Here is a 22419-nt window from a genome sequence, read left to right as displayed (position 1 = left end):
GTTGAAATTGCTTTATTCGTTCTTGAGGTATATATGATTAATTGGACACAATTTTTTTTTTTTTTTTTTTTTTTTTTTGAAAAAAGGGTAATTCGTAAATATCTCAAAAACGTTACCATAGAATTAAAAAAAAATAACCTTGATTTTCGGAATAAGGGGGTGATTTTACATAGGAATTTCATAATGGCGTCTCAGGTGCAGAAAAAAATTGGAATTTGTGATCCAGTGCTATTTGCTTGGTTCTTTTTGTTACTAGCAGGCAGTAAATAAATGCTTCAATTAAAATTTAGTAATACAACAGCTGCGCAAATAAGAAATTATAGCTCTCAGGGGCATATTTTAACTTCTTTTTCTTCTTTTATCTATCCAAAAACACTCCTCAAAATTTTAGTAGATAATGATGGTCGTTTGCCGGATATTGATGCGCTGCATTCCGGAAGTTAGCACCAGTCAACTAGGGAACGATTTGAATCGAGTAAGGAGAGCTTTCAAATCTGTAATTTTTAATCGCCTCTTATGACAAGCACGCCTATTCTAAGCTCCTTAACATGCTAGGGGGGTTCTGTCTTTATGTTCTTAGCTGTTGTATAAAGTTAGCCTTAAATGCTGTATGATGTTTTTACTTATTAAGGAGTCTTAGAAATTTGGTTTATTTGCCTCCATCTTAACCTGCCAAAAATATTTCACATCAGATAGAAACTATAAATAAAATAATTTTTTTTTTCTGAGAGTCCTAACAGAATGCAAGCCAAAGCTAACGCAGTTCAACTGAATTTTGTAGCGGTAAATGACTGTCAACTCTAAATCAATCCATCTAATTTTGTATCTTTACACCCTGCTAACATTCAAACATAAAAACTTGCATATGTTGAATAACAGAAATAATTGATGAAAATTAAAAAATAACTAGTTAACAACTTTTATAACGTATATGTATGATTAAACCAATAACATATGTACATAAATACTTATTTTTTCTGCTTAGTATTAAATAAACATTCAGTTATACAGTCAGTTAAAAAAATAAGTATCTTAATATTGAAATGCTTCGTTTTAGGGTTTTCGTATTTTTTCTGGTTGTTTCCAAACCATATTTATTCTTTATTAACACACAAATCGTGTCTGTTGAGTTATGTATGTACAATTGAATTTGAATTAGCGGCATTCGTATATGAGAACCTATCACTTTTTTAAGAGACGGGAAGTGGGGTACTTTTTCAGAAACGGGTACTTTCTTAGAACCAGGTAATTTTTTTGTGTTCGGGTACTTTTCCAGCTCCGGTTATTCTACGGATCCGGGTATTTTTTCAGAATCGAGCAACTTTTAGGATCCAATACTTTTCTAAAACTTTTACTTTTTCAGAGTTTGGGTACTTTTTCAGAATCGGGAACTTTTTTATAATCGGGAATTTTTTCAGAACCAGGTACTTTTTAGAACTGGGTACTTTTTCAGATTCGAGTTCTTTTTCAACCGGGTTATTATTTTTTTTTAAATTGGTAATTTTTTAAAATAAGATACTTTTTCTGATCCGGGTAATTTTGAGAGACCAACAAAAAACCATAATATATATGGGGTATTCCATCCCATTTCGACCAATTTTGAACCCGACCCCTTTAGAATTGGCTGAAAGTTTTTCTTCTTTTTCTAGCTTACGAAAGACGTTTTTCAGAATTTTTTCAAATTTTTTCATCCAACTCAAAAAAAGTTATGAATTTTTAAAAAAACACCGTTTTTGTTTTCAAAATGCTATAACTTTTTCAAAAATTGACCTTTTGGGATCTTTTTTTTTTGTTTAATTTGTTTTTAAATGTACTTTTCGGAAAAAATACAAAAAAATTTTTAAAGTTTGTTTTTTGTTAAGATTTGTCGAGATTTTTCCAATTTCGCCATTTTTTTTTCTCATAAAAAACTTCAATAAATTCTGCAATCATCCCCGCTAATCCCGGAGTGGGCCGATTTTTTTTTATATTTTTTTTATTTAATTGAAAAAAAAATTTTCAAATATAAAAAAATTTTTTTTTATCAATTTTATTTATATAACAAAAAAATGTAAGAAAATGATTTTTAAGTATTCTTTTCTTTATATATTACGGTAATCTACGATTAAAATAACCAGGATTAATGACTGACAGCGAAAGCGATTCATTTTAATCGTAGATTACCATAATATATAAAGAAAAGAATACTTAAAAATCATTTTCTTACATTTTTTTGTTATATAAATAAAATTGATAAAAAAAAAAAAAATTTTTTTTTTCAATTGAATAACAAAAAAATATAAAAAAAAAATCGGCCCACTCCGGGATTAGTAGGGATGATTGCAGAATTGATTGATGTTTTTTATGAGAAAAAAAAAAATGGCGAAATTCGAAAAATCTCGAAAAACTGAAAAATTAAAAAAAACTTTAAACATTTTTTTGTATTTTTTCCGAAACATACATTTAAAAACAAATTTAAAAAAAAAAAGATCCCAAACGGTCAATTTTTGAAAAAGTTATAGCATTTTTAAAACAAAAACGGTGTTTTTTTTTTAAATTCATAACTTCTTTTGAGTTGGATGAAAAAATTTGAAAAAATTCTGAAAAACGTCTTTCGTAAGCTAGAAAAAGAAGAAACACTTTCAGCCAATTCTAAAGGGGTCGGGTTCAAAATTGGTCGAAATGGGATGGAATACCCTATATATGAACCGTTTATTTTGAAAGTGGCATAAGTCATTTCCAACTCATGGTCTTAAATGCATTGTTATTTTTGAAATAATGCATATATAGATTGTTCTACAATTATAAAATAATAATAAGAACTGCATGTTTTGGATATTGGACTCTAAAAAACTGGAGGCAAGGAGAGATACAACAAATTACCACTGAACCTAAACGACATGAAATGACTTATGCCACTTTCAAAATAAGCGGCTCATATATGTATATATATAGTTTTTGTTTTTTTTTTTTTTTGTTTTGTTTTTTTCATAACATGGTATGACAAATATTGAAACAGGGTTGCCATTACCAAATTATTGTATTTATTTCCCAATTTTATTAATGATTTTATAGAGATTTAACCTAAATCTACTGATCTTCGAGATGTAAATTTGAATGATTAAACTTATAAGGTTTAACGTCGTAAAAGTTTTTCAAGTGATGCTAATAAGAGCGTGTTAATAGAGCTCAAAGTCTTTTATTCACTCATCACTTAAATCTCCCTTAATACCTAATATCTGCGATATGCGAATGATCGAAAATTCTGCGGTCAGGAAGTTGTTGCTGTCTTAAATTATTGCCGACAGCAGAGGAAATACAAGAGAGCGCAAGAAAGGATTTATAGCCAGCCTTAGCCAGTGAGTTTTCTCGGGAATGCTTTTGATCAATGCGAGACTTGAGAAACAGAGGTCGTGATATTTTTTTGTATACACGAGTTGTGATAAGCGGACGTCGCTGTTGTATTTCATTTATGGCTAAGGGCCAAACAGCACCATCTATTTTTGAAAAAGTTGGGTTATTAAAGGCAGTGTTGCCAAACAAAATAGTTGAGTTAAGTTAAGTGTCAATTATACATGACATATACATCACTGTCTCCCCTGCAAAAAAAAATTTTAAATATCAAGCGAATCAGACAATCGCACCTGTGTATATTTATTTCTGACAAAGTGTTTGTTTTTGTATGTAAGTATGTTTGTACGTACCGCACAGATGTATGTAGTTTCTTAAATTATCCAAGATTCCCTGAAAAATGACAGCTTGTTGTTGTGTATTAACGTCTATTATGGCAATGATTTATAATGTTCAAATGGGTCATTCCATTGCAATGCATTCAATGATACAAAGCCATCATTTTCGGCATGGAGTAGTACCTTGGGTCAATATTATATTCGCCTAGCATATGTATATCGCAGGATTGTTTTAAGTTTTCACACGCATATATGTAGGTTCGTATTTGCATTTTTTTCCGCTGTTTGAATATGCTGATTCCGATTTCGAGCGGCATCTGATAAATGATATGATAATCCTTGTTTGAGAAGGTTTTAAGTAACTGCCGATTGGTTACTCGATTTCGTAAACCACTTATTGGAAATATTAAAATTTTTTTGTCCCAGAAATCGAACCGGAGACCAATCTGATGGAATAATCCATAACCGCAGGAGCCGACTTAAGCTTGGGCTAACCGAGCGTGATTGCAGGAGTGATGTGCTTAGCGTAATGAATATATTCTGCATATGCAGAATTAAAAATCTTACAAACCAAGTAAGGAAGGCTAAGTTCGGGTAGAACCGAACATTACACACACAGCTGAGAGCTTTGGTGACAAAATAAGGGAAATCACCATGTAGGAAAATGAACCTAGGGTAACCCTGGAATGTGTTTGTATGACATGTGTATCAAATGAAAGGCATTAAAGAGTATTTTATGAGGGAGTGGACCATAGTTATATAGGTGGACGCCATTTCGGGATGTCGTCATAAAGGTGGATCAGGGTGACTCTAGAATCTGTTTGTACGATATGGGTATCAAATGAAATGTGTTAATGATTATTTAAAAGGCAGTGGGCCTTACTTCTATAGGTGGGCGTCTTTTCGAGATACCGCCATAAAGGTGGGCCAGGGGTGACTCTATAACGTGTTTTTACGATATGGGTATCAAATTAAAGGTACTAATGAGGGTGTTAACCCCAGCGAGTTAGGGGATCAGAATATACCCGCGGTAGGTATGCCTGTCGTAAGAGGCGACTAAAATACCAGATTCAAGGGGCTGTGTAGCGCAACCCTTCAGGTTGCCAGCGCAATATATAGCTTCTCCAAACCCAATTGTCAACCTCACCTATACGCGGCGAATTCTGTTTCACTAACAGACGAGGCTCTGGCGACCCCAAGCTCCTCATGGAACTTTGGGGGTGGGGAGGGAGGGAATGGCCTGAAGGTTTAATGTGGCCACATAAATCGTTCCCGAGATGGTCGGGCTAGCACCTTAATGGTGCTGTGGTACCGGATAACGATAACACTCCCCAAAGCCTTCGGGGAGCAACCTTATCGCTACAACAACAACAACAACAGGATGTTAAAAGGGAATGGCCCTTAGTTGTATATGTGAAGGCGTTTTCGAGATATCGACCAAATGTGGAACAGGGTGACCCAGAACATCATCTGTTTGGTACCGCTAATTTATTTATATATGTAATACCACGAATAGTATTCCTGCCAAGATTCAAAGGGCTTTTGATTTCGACCTGCAGAACTTTTCTTCTACTTAATATAGTAGGTGTGACACCCATTTTACAAAGTTTTTTCCAACGTATGTTTTGCGTCAATAAACCAATCCAATTATGTTTTTTCCCTTTTTTCATATTTGGCATGGAATTATGGCATTTTTTTAATTTTTCGTAATTTTCGATATCGAAAAAGTGGGCGTGGTCATAGTCGGATTTCGGCCATTTTTTATACCGAGATAAGGTGAGTTCAGATAAGTACGTGAACTAAGTTTAGTAAAGATATATCGATTTTAGCTCAAGTTATCGTGTTAAAAGCCCAGCGGGAAGACAGATGGTCGACTGCGTATAAAAACTGAAAACAGTTATCGTCATAAAATGTATACCCCTACCAAATTTCACAATGATTGGTAAATTTTTGTTCGACTTATGGCATTAAAAGTATTCTAGACAAATTAAATGGAAAAGGGCGGAGCTACGCCCATTTTGAAATTTGCTTTTATTCTTGTATTTTGTTGCACCATATCATTACTGGAGTTGAATGTTGACATAATTTACTTATATACTGTAAAGATACTGATTTTTTTCTTAGAATTTCACTTAAAAAAAAAATTTTTTTTGTTCGTATTCCGATTTTGCTAATTTTTATTTAGCACACATATAGTAAAAGGGGTAACGTTTCTGCCAAATTTCATCATGATATCTTCAACGACTGCCAAATTACAGCTTGCAAAACTTTCAAATTACCTTCTTTTAAAAGTGGGCGGTGCCATGCCCGTTGTCCATAATTTTACTAATTTTCTATTCTGCGTCATAAGTTCAACCCACCTACCAAGTTTCATCCGTTTAGCCGTCTTTGGTGATGAATTATCGCACTTTTTCGGTTTTTCGAAATTTTCGATATCGAAAAAGTGGGCGTGGTTATGGTCCGATTTCGTTCATTTTAAATAGCGATCTGAGATGAGTGCACAGGAACCTACACACCGAATTTCATTAAGATACCTCAAAATTTAGTCAAGTTATCGTGTTTACGGACGGACGGACAGACGGGCGGACATGGGTAAATAAATTTCTTTTTTCGCCCAGATCATTTTGAAATATAGAAGTCTATATCTATCTATCTCGATTAGCTTATGCCGTTACGGATTACCGTTATGCGAACAAAATTAATATACTCTGTGAGCTCTGCTCAGCTGAGTATAAAAAGATGATTTATAGCTTGCAAAGTTCTCTACTTGACAATATTTGCTCCCAAGATGCTAGGTTTTTATTTAAGGTTGTACATGTAAGCAATACAAGATTTATTTGGTTGAAACTTTGAGTCTTCTCTGCGGGTGATCAGAAACTTTATACTGGGAACAGTGTGAATGCGATTTATACAACTCCGTAACTATTTGAAGGAACTAGTCAAGATTTTGTATAGAGATTCAATATATGACTGAATTGTGATAGCAGTGGTAATAAGAGTGGTATTCGTTCGTAATATTTTCGGAATAATATGTGCGGACCCTTAAGGGATCTGTCGGAGATATTTTCACAATAACTTCGTTTTGAATTTAGTTCGGGTTTTTCAGAATTAACTTCGGTATCATTTGGGACCTTTTTGGATCAATTCGAATATCTATGAGTTCATCTCACGTCACCTAGGAACCTTTTAGAAATTATTGCTGGATAATTTCGGACCTACTTTGGGACTTTTTCGTAAACATGTTCCGAAGATTTATTTCATTGACTTGTTAGCGGTAAAAACCGATTATGACGAGTAACCGACTCATTATCAATGTTTTAAAAATTTCTTTGTGTTACTGATTTTTTATCGACGAGGTATCAATTGGTGGGGGCATGCTATAGCTTTGGTATCGACGAGTTATCTAACTGTTATCTTTTTACCGATAAATCGCCGATAGTAAACCGATAACATTTCGAAAAAATGACGATAACAAACCAATAGCAAACCGAAAATAAATAGATAACAAAACTATAACTCGTCGATGGTACGCCCATTGCAAATGATTAAAATTGCGATAACAAATCGTCGTATCTGGGAAGGGAGTGGAAGTGAGAGTAAGATTTGGGGTACGCTTTCACAGCCACCTATAAACCGAAAAATTGCAATCAGCTGATGAAATCGGCCGGGCTGGTGTTTGAAATTGCAACCGATTATCGGCCGGCAGCTTTTTTTTCGTACATTTTACTTTTTCGTACATTTTACTACTACATTTTACTACTTCGCTTGCGTTTATGCTCTTATTTGCTTATCCCATAAAAGGCGCCTGTTTTGTACACAATTAATCAATTTTTCAGCCCACCGTACAAATAATTAATTTTTCACAGTAAATGCATGCAATTTATCGGACGATAAAATTGAAAACAGCACGGCAGTGAAAAACGACAACGGCCGACAACAATTCGGCGATCGGTTGAAATGTACACACGCGTTTATTCTTATCGGACGATTACGACCGGCATCGGGCGATCAAAATCGGTGGCTGTGTAAGCGTACTCTTAGAGTTAGAGTGGAAGTGGACAGGGAAAAAGAAACAAAGGAAATCAAAGGAAAAAGAAAGGAAAGGTTAGGAAAGTAAAAGAAAGGAAAAGAATAAAAATTATTAATGCTTTGTTATCAATGGGACATCGGTTTGTAATTAACGGGATACTGGCGTGTTAACCATTCCTTATCGACGAGTTAGCAACTTCCTTGTCAAATTGTTACAAATTTGCCAGAGGAAACAAAGGCAAGCGCATTTCATCGACGAGTTTGTCTTTTTGCTTTCGATAAATTATTCATTTTTGCTATCGAAAAGCTATCATTTTATGGATTGTTACCAGTTTGTATCTTATATATGTTTTATCGAAGAGCTATTACAGTTGAATCGTCCAGTTATCGATTTTTTATAGGAAAGTTATCGATTGATTTTCAAAAAATCATTGATTCGTTATAACAAATTTGCAATATTTTATCGCAAAATGGTCGAATAAATATCGGAGTGCTCCCAATTTTTATTGGAGTAACCAATTTGTTATCTAACTTTTATTGAAAAGTTATCGTAAATTTACGATATTTTATCAAAAATGTGATAATTTTCAATCGAATTTTTATAAAAAGCTTATCTATTTGATATAGAAAAGTTGTAGATTTTTTATCGGAGTGTTTTCAACTTGTTTTCAGTGAGTTATCGATACCGATCAAACTTCAATATATAATTGATGACACATCTGCAACCTCTCGATAAAAAGACGATAAGAAAACAATAAGCCGATGACTTAGCTATAAAATGCAGCTAACCTGATGGCTCGACGGGCATAATCCGCTATCGATAATAAGCGGAGAATAAAACAACAACTTATCAGTAACGAATGTTTACGATGAAAAGCTGCTGAATCCCTTCTCAACAAATTTGAAATTGTTTTCTTCTGTTTAAGTGATCTCTTTTATTGCTTAACTTCAACCTCTGGGCGACCACGAATTAATTTAAAAACGACCCTGTACATATATACGAATACATACATACATTCATAACAATTTACACGCGTGCACATGCAAGTTAGCACCAACTAAGTCAACATTCGAGCTGACGCTAACGTAAAGAGCTTAGTCAGCAATACGCAAGTTGATGGCTCAAAATACTTAATAATAATTTTGAAGCAAACAGGAAAAGGCCCAGACGCCTGATCAGCAAAAACACAAATATTGTGAACGACATCCGGAATTGAATTGGGAACAACATCCGCCATGCGCCGAACGAAATAATGCTGGCACAGGTAGAATTAAGTTATATTTAGAACTAATTTACCATTTTTAAGTCAGTCAGTTGTAAGCAGTCAGTTGTAAGCAGTTAGTTGTAAACGTTTAGTTTTAATTAGTGAGTAACAAAGTAAGGTCTTACGACCAATAATAAAATTAGTGAATAAATAATAATAAAGGTCTTGAGACCCAAAAAAATTATTTTTTTAGTATCCTTAACAAAGGATACAATAATTTGCATATTTATTTCCACTAATAACAACAAAAGCTGTTATTATTGTCTTTATTTATATTATTTTAATATATACATACATACATACATTCATAACAATTTAAACGCGTGCACATGCATATTTATTTCCACTAATAACAACAAAAGCTGTTATTATTGTCTTTATTTATATTATTTTAATTTCTATAACTACTTAAGCAACATAAATAAAATACTCATAAGAGCTGTGAGGGGTATATGCGCCAAGTGAATATCACACTGGGTAGGCGGATACCAAAAGTTATCATTTATATGTATAATGATAACTGGTATAGCCAATATAGATCAAAGAGCGCGCGATCACAGCATCGATGACATAGCTGATACATATCCGACGCTCGTCAACCTTCTCTATACCGTACATGAATACAAAAATTAATTATAACTTTATTGAAAGATTTGCCTGATATAGTAGGTAATGATGTAGACGACCTAACCCATAAGTATACAGACAGAATCATAATGATGAGTAAGTGATGCATATCTGTTGGAAAGCCTAAATAAATCCTACGAAGCATGTAGTTTTGAGGTATATGGATAAAATGTTATATTCAAACCACTTTTATAATGTAGCGATAATTTTACGGAACCCAAAAAGATCGGACCAATATATTATTTTTCTAATGCCAACTAAGGGTTTTGGTGCTTTCGTGACGGGCATAAAGTACATAACCCAGCCGAAGACAAGGACGTCCTTGATTGCTTTGTTAAATATTGCAGTTTCCTTTTTTTCTATAACTACATAATACAAATATACATACAAACATACATGGGTGCAGAATACCTGCTTATAGTTTTAATAATAACAATGAGTCGAGACCGCTAAATCGGATGACTGTACCGTTTTTCATTTAACTAAGAATGTGTAGAAAAAAAGACGACCGCAGAGGCTATAAAAGGAGAATATTTGGGAAAAACGGGGATTTTCTTTAAAGTTTCAGTATGCAAGTGGGCTGGTGGACGATGAGTCCAATGCAAGTGATATGTTCAAGTCGGGCGTGATGAAAAATCAAATTAAGTTTCTGATACCACATGTGATCGAGATTGCTCCCCGCTCTTAAAAATGACCAAAAATAAATAAAATGTGTAATTGATTACAATTACTAAGTAATTGATTTACACAAAATTTTTCAAAAATCAATGATAAATCCCCAAACAAATTTGCGATCTAGAAAGTGATATATGTGCTAGTGAAGACCAATGGTCAAGCTATAGACCAATACCATGAGTACCAAAAAGTTCGAAGAAAAATGTTTAATTTGTCGTGGTAATGACATATAATTGAGAAAAGACCAAAAAGTGCATTCCTTCAATTTCACTAATTGGAACTATATAATATTGTTCAAACCGTATTACTCAGCTCAAAGAAGAAAATTGTGCCACCATTAAAAAGGGAAGCACAGAGATGATCCCGTAATTCGCTCGTCATATAGACCAAGTTTCAATCACGGAGAATGACCAACCTGGATGTCCCAGCCGGAGCAGAAGGCGTGCTTATAGATTTTTTTTTGCCCAATTAATGCTTCTTTTCGTAAAAATTAAAGAAATAAATATGTGGAATTGATTAGTTCGTATAGGGTAGTGGATTAATAGATACTTCTTAGCAGTGACTGTCAAAAGAAAAAAAGAAAAAGTTTCTACTATACAATTAGAGATTTGTGCTTGTACTTGAAATAGTAGAAAAAAAAGAAAAAGTACTTAAAAACCCTTTTTGTGCATACAGTACGTTTATTAGTTGTGAAGAAAAAAAAAAAATAAATGTCGATTTTACATTTTATATTTCAAGGCGTCAGACCGCTAAATTTTAGAATGAAATATGAATCTCAGTGGTTTTTTTCTTATTTGTGCGAATCCCGAATCTGCTTAACACATTGGTTTATACATACGTTACTATCGAACTTCTAAGTTATCATTAAACCTACCGATGAAACATGTTCGATGTATAACATCAACATCATCATCGTCGTTGGGCCCTTCGCTGATGCTGTTTGTATGAAGGTAAGTGAAACGTAAGAATTTCATATAATTGATCATATAGTTTTGCTAACACATATGTGTGTATGTATATACATCCTAATCGTTAGCAAATTTTTGCGCGAGAGCATTACGCATGTACGTACATATGTGCACCTTCTTGGATACCTTTTATTATGAGGGTACGAGGTTGGATAGTGATATCTGTAATTCGCCTTTAGTTTTATTTAACTTTGTGTGTTCGGGATAAAATTTCTAAAACCCTTTATAAATGTACAAGGAACTTACTGTAGGCTCATCTCATGAAATTTTGTTTGAATTAAAACTTATAATAGTAGAAACTTTAACGAAACAAACAGGTTAAGCTTAGACGTGCGAAAAGAGGAGAATAGGCTATGTAAAGTTTCAATTATAATAAATTAAAATTATCTATATAGTGAAATCTGAAGTAGGTAAATTTCTAAGTTAATGACTTAAAATTGTTGTTCCAGTCAGATTCAGAAATATGTAAATCATGAACTTAAATTTTCGCATAAGTAAAATCAGAAATGTATAGATTTTGATGGTAATGAATTAAATATTGTCTCTATAGTAAAATCAGAAATATGCCTTTTAAGTAATTTAGTTAATTGATGGCGAAATGTAGAGATTGGCTATGGTAAGTTAGAGGACATTTGACTTGGGTTAATGGAACAAAATGCGAACCATTAACAGGTAGGGTGGGTTACGACCGAGGGAGCATCTACACCTTCTGCTTCCCTCATCGAAATGTGGTTGGAGTTGGCTTCCGGAATTCCTTTTTTTTTTGTTAGGAACCACATCTAGTAAGTATATCCATGTCGCGGTGTAAGTTTTGGTTCCCTGTGTTTGTTTTTTTTCTTTCGCTGGATATCTTTTCAACCCTGCATATATTTATATTTTTTGTACGGCTTTCGCTGCATGCTATAAGGCAAGCCCACGCCCATTTTCCCTGAGCCACGATGAAGCAACGCTAGGTATGCAGACCCGCTTTGAAAGCACGCACCTACAATTTAATCCCTCCTATTTAGCAGCCATTTAGGGAGAGCCATTACAGAGCAGAGAGGATAGATAGAATAAGAGACGTAATTTCATACTTTTTGTGAAATTTATTTGTAATGTCCAAATTGAGAGGTAATTTTAAATTGCCTCTACACATTTTCATGAGGTATTTTTGATTGTTTTAAGGTATTGTACCAATTAAACCATTCATCCTCTTTCCAACAATCACCATATACATATATTAATATAAACTTCTTAAAAATGTGTAGAAGGCAAGTTTCTAATACCCACCAATCAGGTACATTACAAATAACAAGAACGGAAGGCTAAGTTCGGGAGTAACCGAACACTACATACTCCGCTGAGAGCTATGGAGACAAAATAAGGGAAAATCACCATGTAGGAAAATTAAACCTGGAAAGTGTTTGTATGACATGCGTATCAAATAGAAGGTATTAAATAGTATTTTAAAAGGGAGTGGGCCTTAGTTCTATAGGCGGACGCCTTTTCGAGGTATCGCAATAAAGGTGGACCAGGGCTGACTCTAGAATTTGTTTGTATGATATAGGTATTAAATGAAAGGTGTTAATGAGTATTTTAAAAGGGCGTGGACCTTAGTTCTATAGGTGGACGCCTTTTCGAGATATCGCCATGAAGGTGGGTGACGGGTGATTCTAGAATTTGTTTGTACGGTATGGGTATCAAATGAAAGGTATTAATGAGTGTTTTAAAAGGGAGTGCGCCTTAGTTCTATAGGTGGACGCTTTTTCGAGATATCGTCGAGATATCGTCATAAAGGTGGACCAGGGGTAACTCTGTAATGTGCTTGTACGATATGGGTACCAAATAAAGGTATTAATGAGGGTTTTAAAAGGGAGTTTTCGAGATATCGACCAAAATGTTGTCCAGGGTGACCCAGAACATCATCTGTGGTGTATCGCTAATTTATTTATATATAACAGTATCCCTGCCAAGATTCCAAGGGCTTTTGATTTCGCCCTGCAGAACTTTTTCATTTTCTTCTACTTAATATGGTAGGTGTCACACACATTTTACAAAGTTTTTTTCTAAAGTTATATTTTATGTCAATAAACCAATCCAATTACCATGTTTCATAGCTTTTTTCGTATTTGGTATAGAATTAAGCATTTTTTCATTTTTCGTAATTTTCGACATCGAAAACGTGGCGTGGTCATAGTCGGATTTCGGCCATTTTTTATATCAATAGAAAGTGAGTTCAAATAAGTACGTGAACTAAGTTTAGTAAAGATATTTCGATTTTTGCTCAAGTTATCGTGTTAAGAGCCGAGCGGGAGGACAGACGGTCGACTTTGCATAAAAACTGGGCCTGGCTTCAAACCAATTTCGCCCTTTTTCACAGAAAACAGTTATCGTCCTAGAATCAAATCCCCTACCAAATTTCACAAGGATTGGTAAATTTTTGTTCGACTTAATGCATTAAAATTATCCTAGACAAATTAAATGAAAAAGGGCGGAGCCACGCCCATTTTGAAAATTTCTTTTATTTTTGTATTTTGTTGCAGCATATCATTACTGGAGTTGAATGTTGACATAATTGACTTATATACTGTAAAGATATAAATTTTTTGTTAAAATTTGACTTAAAAATTTTTTTTAAGTGGGCGTGGTCGTTCTCCGATTTTGCTAATTTTTATTAAGAATACATATAGTAATGGGAGTAACGTTCCTGCCAAATTTCATCATGATATCTTCAACGACTGCCAAATTACCGCTTTTAAAACTTTTAAATTATCTTCTTTTAAAAGTGGGCGGCGCCACGCCCATTGTCCAAAATTTTACTAATTTTCTATTTGGCGTCATAAGTTCAACTCACCTACCAAGAGTCATCGCTTTATCCGTCTTTGGTAATGAATTATCGCACTTTTTCGGTTTTTCGAAATTTTTGATATCGAAAAAGTGGGCGTGGTTATAGTCCGATATCGTTCATTTTAAATAGCGATCTTAGATGAGTCCCCAGGAACCTACAAACCAAATTTAGTCAAGATACCTCAAAATTTACTCAAGTTATCGTGTTAACGGACAGACGTACGGACGGACGGACGGAGATGGCTCAATAAAATTTTTTTTCGATCCTGATGATTTTGATATATGGAAGTCCATATCTATCTCGATTCCTTTATACCTGTACAACCAACCGTTAATCAATCAAAGTTAATATACTCTGTGAGCTCTGCTCAACTGAGTATAAAAATTGTAATGACATCTCTTATTCTAGCTCTCCTCTCTGATAAGAGCAAACAAAAGCTACATATGCTACATTCAATTATAAATGCGGAGAGTTAATTGTTGTTAGTTGCTGCCAGCAGCTAACCTCAGCCACATAACAGCTGATGTAAGTTTTAAGTATACATACTCATGTACACACAGTGGCGGAGCAAAGGAGGGTCGAGGGGGCGGCCCGCACAGGGTGTCACCTTTTTTGGGGTGACACCTACCTGGTCTCTCAACTTTAAGAACAATGTACAAACAAAAAAAATCGCTAGCACAAAAATTCCTTTTTCTAGGATTCCCCCACTAGCTCAGCTCTATATATAATCCCGGGATTTCCGCAAAAGAGTCTGACGTTGTCTTGGGGTATTCCCCGTCCAAAACTCGCGATCTTTGACGTCTCAGATGGTACATTTCTCTTTTGTTTCGTGAAGTGTGTTGTGTTTGGTTGGCGTGAATTGTTAAATTGTATATTCAAGATGTAGCTTCGTTTTTTCAGATCGTACAAACTAATTTTTTGCTTTTGGCGAATACTGAAGAACTGAAATTAGCTACATCTAAATTTACTGATTTTTATGATGAGGTCTCAGAAAACCGAATAAGTTTTACGGTTACTGAGTGGGTGTCTCTAGATTTTTTAAAGTTTATTGTGGGATGGGATTTTACAGAATCTCTTCCTAATCTTATGATTGCACTGAAATTTTTCTTGACGGATTGCGACTCCGTAGCTTCATGTGAGAGAATTTCAGTAAATTAAAATTAATAAACGGGCAACAATGACCCAATCGCGTCTTAGCAATCTCGGTGTACTACCCATCGAACACGAGGCAATACAAAATATAAATTTCGATGAAGTAATTGCTGAGTTTGCAGCTGTCAAAGCTAGAAAGGAGAAATTTGAATTGTATAACAATTCCTTTTCTGCCTTAGTTATTATTGTGTTTGTTATTTCTTCAATATTATATGTAATAAATGAGCCATGACCTTTATCATATAAAATTTATTGCTTTTTTACTTTCGTTGGGGTGACACCACCAACTTCCGCACCGGGTGTCACCCTAGGTAGCAACGCCACTGTGTACATATATAGTTTTGGAGGTAAGCTGGTTTAAAGAATTCGACACTTTTTGTTGAAAGGAAATGAGTCTTTTTGCTTTGGCGACGGCGTTGTATTCGTTAATTTCCCCTTCCGGACAAAGCGACGACCGACGGAAGTTCATTTTAAATTCTGAAAAGCTAACTGGCCAAGTGCGCTGCGCTTTAAAATCTGATACATAATCAAATGTTGAATCAATCATAAAGTTTAGAACTAAGCGCAAATCCAAACAGTGCAGTGCATTTGTGGTGTCAAACGCCGAACGTTCACTTTTATCGCGCAAAATTCTTGGTGAACACCGCCACACCGCGCCATCAACTAGCCAACAAATTGTCGTTATTCGTCAAGTTCAATGTTTGACTTGCTGATTTTTTCGCCTTAAATCATATTTATTTTATTTGAATTAAAACAAACAAAAATAAATAAAATTAATAACACAATTTGCACTTCATATTTTTGTGTGATAAATAATTACAAATTATTCGTTTATCAAGTAAATTGTCTTTTAAATAAGCTTTCTTTGTGTATATTAATAAAATTGCATATACATAAATTCAAAAATGATTTTTCAAAAAATTACGCGTAAACATTTGGTTATTACGGCAAGTGTGTGTCATAGTAACCCTCATCGTTATTTGTATTTACTCTACGACGGGCTTGATCGGTCAGTCTGCCAAGTTTATGTTGGACGATGATTGTCCCACAGTATCAGTGGATACTTCAAATTCTACGTTGAAATTAGTGCATATTGTAAGTAAATCAACATAAATCAACAAATGTAAATGGGTAGCAACGTATGTTCCTATAAATTCGTACGATTTGTCGCGAGTAATCTAAGTGATTTGAGAGTGCTTGTGATAGAGAAGTCATTTGATAGCTTTTCAAGAATGAATGCTTTTTACTTCCTTTATGTTAAGTCGGTTGAATGTTTGTACGCTTTTCATACAAATCGTGCAATCGATTTTTAAGTAACTTCTCATTGAGCTACAAACGTGAAACTTTACACATAGGTTAGAACACCGTGACCATTGTAAACTTTGCCAAGTAGCGCAATTAACAGCTGATCGCTCAAAATTAGCACACACACACAAACATCACTAATGGCCATATTACGGAAATCTTTAGGGAAATTCAAGTTAAATTTTTAAACAGACATAAAATGTTATAATTTTGGAATATAAAGCATCTAGGACACCTTAGTTGCAGTAATTGAAAGAAAATGTTTGCTTATACTCAAGTATTCAATTATTTTTTCTAAATTTATCAATGATTGAAGGTATATTAATCCAATGCAACTCTGCTCTTCCTATTGTTCTTCATTCCACTCCATTCGAGTGCCTTCCATTCTATTCGCAACATAACCTCAATTTAAACTGCCAAAATATATAGTAAACAATAGGGGGACTCATGATAGCATATAAACTTATAAGGTGTAAAATTATATCCATTTACACACGCGGTTATATGAACGCACCTAGTAATACTCTTGATAAACTTGATTGTTTTTCAGCTGTATTATTTACAAAAAAAATTTTTTGATTGTTATACAAATTAAAAAATACCAAGATTAAGTGAAAAATCAAAACTAAAACGCCTTTACTTGCTGATGTTGGATATTTTTGATGAAAATGCCGTCTGTAATGTCTGCAAGGTTGCATTCCTTTGAGTTTACCGCGTTTACACAATGAAATGTGCGCGTAAATTTATACAAATTGTGTAAATGATTTTTCATACAAAATTTGACAGCTCGTGCGTAAACTAGATAAATTTATACGTTTACACACTTTATAAGGCATTTATACGGTTACATGAGTCCCCCTAATGACCGTGACAATGCAACAAAAGGAAGAAAATCCGTTAGGTGGCGCAGGGATAGAAATAACTTGTTTTTCCGCTCTTGATACAAATTTTGCAATAGATTTTTAAGTAACTTCTCATTGAGCTACAAACGTGAAACTTTACACATAGGTTAGAACACCGTGACAATGCAACAAAAGGAAATAAATCCGTTAGGTGACGCACGGATCGAAATAATTAGATAAGAATTTGAAAATTTTCAAATTAGCTTTTAAGTAACTTCTCGATGATCTAGAAACTTGAAATTTCAAACTTAATTCAGAGGTCGATGACACGATACAAAAAGATTCGCGAGGGGGGTGTACGGGATGAGATATTTTTAAAAATCGTACGAAACGGAGGGAATTTTGGGATTGATTTTAATGTAAGTTCTCGTTGAGCTACAACTGTAAAGCTTCACCTATAGAATAAGACGCCGAGCAAATTTAAGAAAAGGAGAAAAAAATTCTGTTGGGTGGCCACCGATCGAAATATTTAGATAAGAATTTGGAAATTTGGTGATTTCAGTTCGATTTTAAAGTAACTTATCATTGAGCTACAAACATGAAACCTCAGAGACAGGTTAAGACACCGCGACAAAGGAACAAAAGGAGAAAAAATTACGTTAGGTGGCACACGGATCGAAAAAATTAGATAATAATTTGGAAATTTGAAACTGGGTTATAAGTAACTTCTCGATTAGCTAGAGGCTAAAAATTTAGAGCTTTATTCAGAGGTTGATGACACAATACAAAAAGTTTCGCAGGGGGCGCACGGGATGAGATATGTAGAAAAATCATACAAAACGGAGGGGATTTGGGATTGATTTTTATGTAAGTTCTCATTGAGCTACAATCGTAAAACTTAACAGATAGTTTAAGACACCGTGAAAATTTAAGAAAAGGAGAAAATAAAAATAAAATAAAAAAATGTTAAGCACTTCCTTTATATAAATGGACAAAAATCAGGAAAATATGTCTCCTTATATAAAGACATATTCTTGCTAAACTTTAACCTTTAAATTTTAACATAGAGATTGCAAAAATATTTATGAAAAGTAAAAAAACAGAAAATGGCGTTTACAACGTTTTTTCGAGCCTCCCATTTAATTGTATAGTTTGGGAATAATTCGATGGGGGTTGTACTTTGCGCAGGCAGTAAGAAAATTAAAGAACTATATCTGGGTTTTATTTCTGATAGCGACTAGTTAGGTTAGGTGAGATGGTAGCTGCCCTGATAGGGGAATCTCACTTGGACGGTATGAAGGTCCGTTGGGATACCACATAAAGTAAAGATGACGTGCTTTAGCTACTAAGAGAATACCGAATCACGTAGTAACGATATAGTTTCAAATGAGACCAATCTCAACTTAGGATAAATTCTGAGATCCAAGTTAGTCGCTACCGAAATACTTCCTACTCTTGCAAAAGCTGGGCAATCAAGCATAAATTGACCCCATGACTCCACCTCCTCATCCTCTATACAGCTATAGCAGGATGGAGTTTCCAGTGTGTTGAAGCATACCGCATGGATTCCCATTGTAAAGTGCGCTGACTATTGCGAGATTAGCCTTAGTGAATCCCATCTTTTCGGCAAAACTCTTTCCATCCCCTTCCCACAAGAAGGATCCGCTTAACGCTTGCTGAGCTGACTCGAGGCCCATTTATGCAAGAGTAGACCATAGGTGAACAGAGGGGTTTCGAAATCTCTACAGCCTTCCCTTCATACGGTTGTTGTAGCAATGCTCGCCCACCTAATAGCCGCGACCGATCACAAATTGTCATCAATATCCTCTAACGGGAGTCCAAGGAAACTTGCCGTTTCAACAGGAGTGGACCATAAGGAAAGGGGTGTTAGAGGCGTTGGTTCCACATTACAATTAAAGAGATGGTTGGTGTCAGGTGGGGACACATTGCAAGCGGGGCATACATTTTGTATGTCGGGGTTGATTCTGGATAGGTAAGAGTTTAACCTGTTACAGTATCCAGAACGAAGTTGAGCAAGAGTAACACGCGTTTCCCTGGGGAGTATGCGTTCCTCTTCCGCGAGTTTTGGATACCTTTCTTTAAGTACTGGATTCACCGGGCAATTCCTGGCATAGAGGTCCGACGCCTACTTATGGAGTTCACCAAGGACCTGCTTGTGTTTTTTCACTTCATACGGCTGGGTTCTCAGGTGCCGTATTTCCTCAAAATGCTTGCGGAGATGACTCCTTAAGCCCCTAGGCGGTGCTGGTTCATCAATCAGATGTCTGTTGGGATGCCCAGGTTTGTGGGTATTCAACAGGAACTGTTTGGTCATCATCTCATTTCTCTCCCTGATGGGGAGTATTCTCGCCTCGCAGATGGTGTTCTGGGGATATAAGAAGACAGCCCGCGGCGATTCTGAGAGTAATATTTTGGCAGGCCTGTAGTTTCTTCCAGTGGGTAATTTTTTGGCGACCATATAGTTGACGCGTAGCACGTAATCGGCTGGCTAATTGCTTTGTATGTAGTCACGAGCGTTTCTTTATCTTTTCCCCAGGTACTGCCAGCGAGGAATTTGAGGATTTTGCTACGGCTCTGAATTCTCGGAACAATTGCGGCTGCGTGCTCACCAAAATGTAGATCCTGATCAAACGTCACACCCAATATTTTGGGGTGCAGGACAGTCGGTAGCGTAGTGCCATCGACGTGGATGTTCCAAATGGTCGACATTTGGGACGTCCATATTGTAAATAAGGTCGCGGAAGATTTAGTCGGTGATAATGCCAGGTTTCGCGAGGCGAAAAAACTGGAGAGATCAGGGAGGTAGCCGTTTATTTTATTGCATATCGCATCGATCTTTAGGCCTGGGCCTGTGGTCATTATTGTGCAGTCATCGGCGTAGGAAATGATTGTGACTCCTTCCGGTGGTGAAGGTAGCTTAGATATGTAGAAATTAAACAAAAGTGGGGATAGGACACCACCCTGTGGCACCCCTTGTTTAAATCTCCTTGGTTTTGATGTTTTGTTTCTAAATTGCACCGACGCCTGCCGACCACCCAGATAATTTGCGGTCCACCTTTTAAGACATGGGGGAAGGGTAGACCCTTCCAGGTCTTGCAGTAACGAGCCATGGTTGACCGTATCAAAAGCTTTTGATAGGTCTAGCGCTACGAGAACTGTTCTATGATGGGGGTATTGATTTAAACCGCAATTTATCTGGGTGCTAATGGCATTTAGCGCGGTGGTAGTGCTATGGAGTTTTCTGAAGCCATGCGGATGAGGGGCTAGCCGCAAATTTGCTTGGAAATAAAGGAGCAAAATGGCTTCAAGCGTCTTTTTCACTGGCGATAGGAGAGATATCGGGCGATACGACTCACCTATGTTAGCTGGTTTCTCAGGCTTTAGTAGCGGGACCACCTTGGCCATTTTCCTTCATACGGTTCAATTATTATTATGCGAACTAGGAGATCCACTTGAAAGCTACCAAGGAAATTACCATGGCCGGGAGCCATATAGTCTTAACCGTTTAGCACGACTTAAAGATTATCTGCGAGACAGTATCGGGACATTAAAAAGACTATTAACTAGCGGTCGCCGTGGTTTGGTGCTCCGTGTTTCAAAAAAAGCTATATTCAAAGCGGGTTGTTGCCGATCAGCAATGGTTTGGTCGACATATGCGTATGTGCATTTTTACCATGAAAAGCTTCTCAGTGACAATTCGGCATCTGCCATGTAGCTGCCGTTCGGAGTCGGCATAAAACATATAGGTCCCATTCCGCCCATTTCTATGAACAAAATTTAAAAAGAAGCACAAGGCAAATTGGAAGAGAAGCTCAGCCTTAATCTTCTCGGGGGTCTTTTTTGTGATATTTTAAGAATAATTTCGTGGTGTTTTGGGATTATTTTCGTTTTTTTAGAATGCCCTTGATACCGTTCTGTAACAAAATTAGAAACCGTTATCTCAACTTTACTAAAGGCCCCAACTTTCCGAGTTTCGGGATCATTTCAGAGCTACTTTAGGTATTTTCGAAATCATGTCGGAATGATTTACTTTATTGACTTGCTAGTGGGAACAGCCGATATTGACGAGCTGCCGATAATACGCTGAAAGTATGCGGATAATATTTTGACAAAAAATCGATAACAAATCGTTTACAAATCGATAACGCGCTGATGATTGTTTATTAAAGTTTGATAACAAATTGAAAACAAACCGAGAATTCGTCATCAACAAGTCGATAACAGCCCCATTGGATAATGTCCATCGATAACAAACCGAACACTTCGATTACAAATCTGTAGCTCGTCAAGAATATGTCGATAACAAATTCTTAGCACTTCGATAACAAATAGATCACAGTCCGAAAATTCGTGGAAAACTTCCCAATGGATGATAGTTCGTCGGTAACGAACCGATAACAAGTCAACAAATTTTGAATACCTGTTGTTGTCGATAGCAAGTAAATGAAACTCTTCTCAAAAAGTCCCTAAACTTTACCAAAAACACACCAACATTATTCCAACATGGTTCCGCGAAAGTCCCAAAGCAATACCGAAATGATCCAATGGCCTTAGCATAGAATAAAAGGAATGTCGCATCGCCTCGAAAAAGATAAGATACATGGCTAAGTTTCATATGGGTCCAATGCACGATGTTAGTGGAATGGGAGATCTATTTAGAAAACCGAAAACAATAAACTCGAGTGAGAGCAGCTCAAAGATTTTAACTGCTATCCAAAGTACTTCAGAAGCATTTGTGGTTGGTTACCTGTAAGCTAACGTACAGAGCAATTATTTAGCGAACTTTCCCCATCACTACCAAATATGTTTGCTTTAAAAACAAATACTTTTTTGCATATCAACACCAACGCAGTAGCGGATTTGAGGGGGGGGGGAGGCCGATCGTCCCCTCCAGCCTCGATTTTTTGCAGTATTTGTATAATTATAATGATGGGCATTTGATCGTTACTTTTCATAATGCAGTTTTTGTATGCATGCTTTAATTGAGTATCAATTTTCAAATAAAATTAGCGCTCAACAGTAAGAATGCTCATGAAAATC

General features: G+C 35.7%; 2 pseudogenes; both read left to right on the top strand.

Moving 5' to 3' along the window:
- Positions 1-10184: 10184 nt before the first annotated feature.
- The window catches only part of LOC137253940 (prostatic acid phosphatase-like), a 437997-nt pseudogene continuing 425762 nt past the window's right edge, over positions 10185-22419 (top strand).
- The window catches only part of LOC137253939 (lysosomal acid phosphatase-like), a 79444-nt pseudogene continuing 72770 nt past the window's right edge, over positions 15746-22419 (top strand).

The sequence above is a fragment of the Eurosta solidaginis genome, chromosome 5, assembly GCF_040869045.1.
Source record: "Eurosta solidaginis isolate ZX-2024a chromosome 5, ASM4086904v1, whole genome shotgun sequence".
In the NCBI taxonomy this organism is placed as follows: Eukaryota; Metazoa; Arthropoda; class Insecta; order Diptera; family Tephritidae; genus Eurosta; species Eurosta solidaginis.
This window is presented reverse-complemented; position numbering and strand designations above follow the sequence as displayed.